Source organism: Hordeum vulgare, chromosome 7H (genome assembly GCF_904849725.1).
Source record: "Hordeum vulgare subsp. vulgare chromosome 7H, MorexV3_pseudomolecules_assembly, whole genome shotgun sequence".
Classification (NCBI taxonomy): Eukaryota; Viridiplantae; Streptophyta; class Magnoliopsida; order Poales; family Poaceae; genus Hordeum; species Hordeum vulgare.
In genome coordinates, this window is record NC_058524.1 from 107,682,398 (window position 1) to 107,688,619 (window position 6,222).

Consider the following 6,222-nt stretch of genomic DNA (forward strand, 5'->3'; position numbering starts at 1 on the left):
AGGGATTGCTTTGGGAAAATCTTTTTCATAGTTTGTGTGTTATCAAGCAAGGTTGATGGTGTTCGATTGCAAGTTTGTTGATCGCGCGAGCTCCCTTTGTTTTTCTTCTTGGTAAAGTTTGATAGAAGTAGTGGTGGAAGTAGCAGCACTGGCGGCAGGGGTTGTTGCGTGGTGGCGCACCGGACCTGGAAGCGGCGACTGCATGTGTAGTTATGTGATGGACAACTTGGACGTGATCAAGGTGGTGTGTGCCCGAGAGGTTGGTGTCGGCAGAGACAACAGGCTTTAGTGGCGGCTGTCGGCTTGATCTAGACAGACCGGCGGCGTGAGTCGGTGGATGTTGCCTTGACAATGGTCGATGACGGTGTCCGCCAAGTGATGGTTGGTCATGGCAATGTAGGGTCTCCGTATCGCATCCTGGTTGAAGGCATTGTTTTCGAGTCTACTCAGACGTGCTTTTTGAGATGAAATCCTAATGTATGATCCTCAATAGGGGGGCCAACAACAACGACACCCAGGATCGCTTCATTCTCGAGGGGTTGCTTTTAGAAAACCTTCACTGGTAGAGAAATGGCTAGCCACAACTTTAGTTGATGACGCCCTATTTTCAATCAACGACACCGCTATATTTTCCAAATAACAGTGGCGTTGGCATATTTGGTACGACCTCACTAAGATAATATTGGTGGCATTGGAAAAAATTTGAATGACACTTATATGTGGGACCCACCATTGGTACAAGGCGTCACAAAGTGATAACGTGGCATAACATAGAAAGCCAACACTATTAGATTTTATTGCGGTGTGATATGTGTTGGCACTTTACTGCTATACTCCCTCCGTTTCATAATGTAGGACCAATAGATTTATATAAAAGTCAAATTTTACAAATTTTGACCATATTTATAGAGAAAAATAGGAACATCTTGAATATCAAATGCACATCGTCGGATGCATCATGAGTTATACTTTTATAATGTACATATTTTGTAGTGTAGATGTAGAGAGTTTTCTCTACAAACTTGGTCAAAGCTGACAAATATTTTTATTATTTTAAATATTTTAATATTTTGAATCTTTATATTATTTTAAACTTTTATTAGTTTGAATATTTTTGTTATTTTGAGTCTTTTAATACTTTGAATCTTTTTATTATTTTGAGTCTTTTATTTTTTTGAAATATTTTATAATTTTGAGTCTTTTATTAGTTTGAATATTTTTATTACTTTTTAGTCTTTCTTATCATTTTTAGTCTTTTTTCATTTTTGAGTCTTTTTATTGTTTTCAAATCTTATTATTCTTTTTAATCTTTTTTTAAGTCTTCTTATTTTTTTTGGGTTTATTTTATTGATTTTTGGACCTAGACCAACATTGCATTCGGCCTAGCCCAATGTTGTTGGATCAAAACATAGGTGGCCACGACCCCCTCTAACTCGACACCTCTCTTGCCCTTTCTCGATCGTCTTTCTTGTCGCTTCCCTCTCTATCGATTCCGCTTTGTAGACGACCTTCGTCGGTCGACTCCGACGTCCCCCAGTGTTGTGCTACACTTCTAGACCTCCTCCCATCTTTGCCATACATCTAGACCTCACATGCGGCTGTCATTTCTTTATAGGGTTTCAGCGACGACAATGATGATGCTTGCAAGTGACGGCGCGAGAGAAGTGGGAAGACGACGACTTACCTCGCCTCCAATTTTTTGTGAGCACCTCGGCATCTCATATTGTTTGGCGGGTCATTATTTTTGGGAGCTCATAATTAGTTAGGGTTCGTGATTTGGCAGCTTCGCCAATTTTGGCTTCTTTGAATTTTGGTGTAGTAGAATTAGTTTGCTAATTTTGGCAGTTCATAATTTTGGCAGCACATAATTAGCTAGGGTTCATGATTTGCCCATGTGTGTCAAACTTTAGATGATTGCAAACTAGTATACATTCTGCTAGATGATTGCAAAACAATGCCAAACTGCTAGTATATTCTGCTAGAATGTGTACATTGCCCATGTGTATCAAACTAGTGTACCAAAAAGTGACAAAATCTTACCAAATGTGTACATGCCCATGTATATGATTGCAAACTGTTGTGTTAAAATGTAAGCAATACCAAATCAGTGTCCAAACCATTGTAATAACAATGTCAACAAGTGTGGCATTCTACGAGTACATTGCCCATGTAGATGATTTCAAAACAGTGTGTGAAAGCTTTGTCATTGCCAAAAAAAATTGTTTGAGAAAGCTTATATGAACTAGTGTTAAAAAAAATATGCATTCATAGACTCTAGTTCATCCTCTAGTTCATACACTCTAGTTCATATATCCTTTTAGTTGCATTCATATACTATAGTTCATATATTCTTTTAGTTACATTCATATACTCTGGTTCATATATTCTTTTAGTTGCATTCATATACTCTAGGTAATCCTAGGCATATGCTTGAAGTGCCAAAAATAGTTCATACACTCTAGTTCATCCTCTAAGTCATACTATAGTCCTAATCACTAGTGTCAACTATGAAATTGTTAACTACTATCAACTATGAAATTGTCTTCGGTTTTGGATTCTATTCGTAGAACTTGTTATTATTTTCTAGTTGGCACCGATGAGTACCTACAATAGCCACCACAGGTCTTATTGCAACTTCGCGAGGTATGCCCCCAAAGGCAAAGCAAGCACCAACCAAGTAGTATTCCAAACACATCCATGATCATTGCGAACACATGCATATATGTAATCATCCATGATGATTGCACACACATGCATATCTAATGATTTCAAATGTTTGACTTGGTAGGGATACGTACCGAATCTGACACTCATTGAGGAGCATGTCTATGATGCGGACATGCTCAACCGCTAGGTTATAGATTCTCATGAAAGTACCACCAAGGCCTGGAAGAAGGTGAATGTCGTGCTGAAGGCGGAGATGGATCAACTGATCTACAATAAGGGTGGTATCTTCCATATCACTCTTAGGCTGAGGGAATAGAGAGATCTGCTGATCGAGGAGAGGGATCAGCTAAAGAAGGGGAGAAGGCTCCTGATGGGGTTATAGTCCTAGGGTAGGGTCATAGGCCTGCCCTGTAGGTCCTACCCAGGGACTACCCCTCGCAGAGGACAAGACCCTTAGTCAACTCTGACTGAATTAAGGAATCCATGTCATCCAGTCGGTAACATACCCTCGGTCCTCCAGTCAGCGACTAGCATTCGTAGCATATCGAGTCAACCGACTGTATACCACTCGGTACATCGTAACCCCCCTGGAGGGAAACGGTCGTACATTTCCGGGTGCATTTATTAGCATTAAGGGCGTACGTTACCTGTAACGTACACATTCAATCGCCACTACTCCACCCCTGTACCGGAACCGTTGTGGAGGGCAGCGCACTCTATATAAGCCACCCTCCCCCACTGGTAAAGGGGTTAGCAACTCATTGTATTCCCTATTCCACTCAACAACAAAGCTCCCTGAGCACTGAGACGTAGGGTTATTACCTCCCCCGCAGAGGGGCCCGAACTCATACATCCTCGCCGTAGCTGGGACTCTGCCCATCTTTTTCGTACCCTACACATCTACTGTCAGGCTTATACCCACGACAGTTGGCGCCCACCGTGGGGCAGGCGTCTAAGCGACTTTCAGCGAGTTTGCGACTACTTCCTTTCGTCATGTCGTCCAATGGAGGTTCGAGCATGGGTCACCAGATCTTCTTCGGCGCTCTCTCCTTCATCGTCGACGATTCGGCGTGGCTTCGGGATGCTCCTCTCAACGTCGAGGCGCTTCCCCGTCGCGGGGCTACGCACTTCCGTGCCGCGCGCTCGCGGCATCCTTCTTCTCCAACAGTCGACTCCGGTGTCGACCTGCACCGCCGCCACGCACCACAGCAAGCGGTCCCGCCGTCCGCGGCTCCAGCGTTGGGTGCAGCATGCCCAAGCGCACCAGAACGCGTCTTCGCAAGTGGCGGTTCTTGAGTCCGTTGTGGTTGCCCCGCCATCCCAGCACTCGGACTCGGTTCCGACTGAGTTTCCTTCCGAGTATGCGGGTCGCGGGCCCGCAGCATAAGTACACATGGCCAACTCCCATGAAGATCCCCGTCAAGCTGGCCGAAGCGAGCGCGAGGTCAGTGAAGCATCCGGTGCGCGCCGTCCACCTCGCCGTTCTGCCAGTCGGCACACTCGGCGGAGCAACGTGGAGTTGTTCCGCACGCCCCTCCTCAACTTGGCTGCGGCTGCCAAGATAGCCGATTCCCTCCAGCCGACTGATTCAGAGGCAGGAAGGGGGATCGAACAGATCCGAGCCCTGTTGCACACGGCGCAGCAGCAGAATTTGGCGGTCTCCCAGTCACACAACCGGATCTATAATAGTTTCGTCCACGCGAATACGCATCGGTCGGTTCACAGCCCTGGTTCCCATCAGCGCCACAGGGGAGGCAGCCGTTCCATGATTCATGAAGATCGGCGCCGCTCACGCACCCCTCCGCGTGGTGGGCCCTATGGGTCCTGACATCATGATGATCGGCGTTCAGTCGGCGACACTTACGACCCAAGACCCGACGCAAGAGGACGTATCGCCCAGCGAAGAGTCGATAGGGCTCGAGCCCACCGTGATGGTCACGATATGGACTGTCCAAGTGGAAGCAGGACCATCGTGTCCGGTCCCGAGTGTTTTAGTCGAGCCATCCGCTCGGGTGACATCCCGCCCAACTTCCGATTGGCAGCGGGAATCAGTAAATTTACAAGAGAGTCCAAGCCAGAAACATGGCTAGACGACTACCGAGTGGCAGTCCAGATCAGAGGAGGGGACGACCACGTCGCCATGAAGCACCTCCCTCTGATGCTCGACGGCTCGGCGCGAGCGTGGCTGAATCAATTAGCCCCCTCGAGCATCTACAGTTGGGCGGATCTGGCCCGAGTGTTCATCCGGACCTTCGAAGGGACATGCAAGCGCCCTGCGGGCCTCGTGGAACTCCAGCACTGCGTCTAGAAGCCGAATGAGCCCCTGCGCGACTTCATCCAGCGTTGGACGACTCTCTACCACATGGTGGAGAACGTCACCGAGCATTAAGCAGTCTGCGCCTTCAAGGCAGGCGTGAGGTACAGGGAGCTGTACCTGAAGTTTGGACGAACAGGCGACATCTCCATGAGCAAGATGATGGAGATAGCAGCTCGCTACGCAAATGGCGAAGAAGAGGACCGCATCCGAAGCGGCAAGCACAAGACAGTCGGCGACGGAGAAGGAAGCAACACTCGGAAGCAAAAGCAAAAAGCTCCATCCACTCCGCAGGCAGAAGCTGCAGTCGTGACCAATGCCAAGTTCAAAGGCAAAGGGAAGGCGCAGTATACCCCCAAGAAGAAGCCGTTCAATAATCCCATCCTAGACCAACCATGCCCGGTTCATACGAAGATGGACGAAGAGGGCAACCCCATATATCCCAAGCATACCACTCGGCAGTGCCGACTCCTGATCCAGGGATTCGGCGAAGGGCAACCGAGTGAGAAGGTCAGTGAATAGGATGAGGAGGATAAGGAGGACCCGTTCACCCAAGTCCATGCGACACTCATGATTTTTGCTGACGTCGAAAGCAAGAGTCGACTGAAGCTGGTGAACAGGGAGGTCAACATGGCCGTTCCGACCAGCCCCAAGTTCCTTAAATGGTCTCAGACTACGATCACCTTTGACCAGTCGGATCATCCAGCGCATGTTCCCACCCCAGGAAGACAGGCTCTGGTCGTCGACCCGGTGGTGGAAGGAGTCCGACTGCGCAAAGTCCTCATGGACGGCGGCAGCGGTTTGAACATCATGTACGCCAACACTCTCAAGGGAATGGGCATTCCGATGTCCAAACTCAGCGAGAGCAGTATGCAGTTCCATGGAGTCGTTCCTGGACGGAAGGCCAAGTCACTCGGCCAGATCGCGTTGGATGTCGTTTTCGGCTTTGACAAGAACTTTCGCAAGGAGAAGCTCACATTTGAGGTGGTGGATTTCCAGAGCGCTTACCACGCAATTCTGGGCCGCCCAACGTATGTGAGCTTCATGGCCCGTCCATGCTACGTATACTTGAAGCTGAAGATGCCAGGTCCAAAGGGCGTGATCACCATCACGGGCAATCGGCAGCGAGCCGAAGAGTGCTTGCAGCAAGGATCAAGAATCGCCGACCAGCAGATGGCCATCCTCGAGCTCGACGAGTACAAGAAAACAGTCGACCCCGCCGACCTGATGCGCTCAAAGAA